At 34.5% G+C, this 824-nt stretch overlaps 1 protein-coding gene across 1 annotated transcript in view; it reads right to left on the bottom strand.

Annotated features, from left to right (window-relative positions):
- Positions 1-503: 503 nt before the first annotated feature.
- LOC145252536 (sodium-dependent proline transporter-like) overlaps positions 504-824 on the bottom strand; it is a 74,489-nt gene continuing 74,168 nt past the window's right edge. Inside the window, exon 15 of the mRNA XM_080112084.1 lies at positions 504-824. This exon is cut by the window's right edge and continues 257 nt beyond it. The gene's annotated coding sequence lies outside the window, so the exon portion shown is untranslated.

The following is an 824-nucleotide window of genomic DNA, read 5'->3' as shown; positions in this document are numbered from 1 at the left end:
ATGCTTCACCCCGAATAAAAAAAAGAAAGTTGCACTGTTTAAAAAGGAGGGAGGGGAGCAAAAATTAAAGTAAAGATTCACGGGCAATGCCGGCTCAATATCCTAAGTTCATCAAGTGTGCTCAAATATCCCTACTAATATAGTAACGAGGTGCCATCAGCTAGAATTGGAACCAAAACATTTAATGCTCCAGTTTAAAGTGATATCATTTGAGCTATCGACCAATGAATAATGATGGTTAAAAATTAAGCGACTTCAAAATATGAATGCATATTTGCACATGCATTGAACTAACAGTTAATCCTGCAAATATCACCTGTTTCTTGTTTCAATTTTTACCCCTTAACAGCTATTTTTACTAGCTAAAAACCGAATCGAAATTGTCCCACAGGTCCAAATCACCTGTATAACAAGTTTCAAGTCTGTAGACCCAAAAATGAGAGAAGAATTTGGCACACACAAAGACAAGACGCTGGTGAAGAAAAATAAACGGCTGCAATTAATTGTTTAAAAAAGTGTAAATTTATTTCGAGGAGAAATAAGAAAAAGGTTTTCAGTTAAAAAATAAACAACATTTTTTTTTAGGTTTTTCTTATTATACATATTATTTGGACTATTTGGACCACTGTTCTCATCTTGAATTTTCTTTTCACAATGTTTTGGTCGATGTAACCTCCGACCTTCTTCAGGTGTATGTTGTCAAACTTGTCAGACTTGTTTGAAATTCTGTGCTGATTCATGAGTTCAACAGAAAAATTCTCGAGTTCGACAAGATACCCTTGAAGAAAGTCGGAGATTACATCGTGCGAACAGTTGTGAAAATA

The sequence above is a fragment of the Euprymna scolopes genome, chromosome 29 (genome assembly GCF_053919585.1).
Source record: "Euprymna scolopes isolate OS-2025 chromosome 29, ASM5391958v1, whole genome shotgun sequence".
NCBI lineage: Eukaryota > Metazoa > Mollusca > Cephalopoda > Sepiida > Sepiolidae > Euprymna > Euprymna scolopes.
Note: the sequence above shows the minus strand (reverse complement) of the source record. Positions and strands in the feature narration are given on the sequence as shown.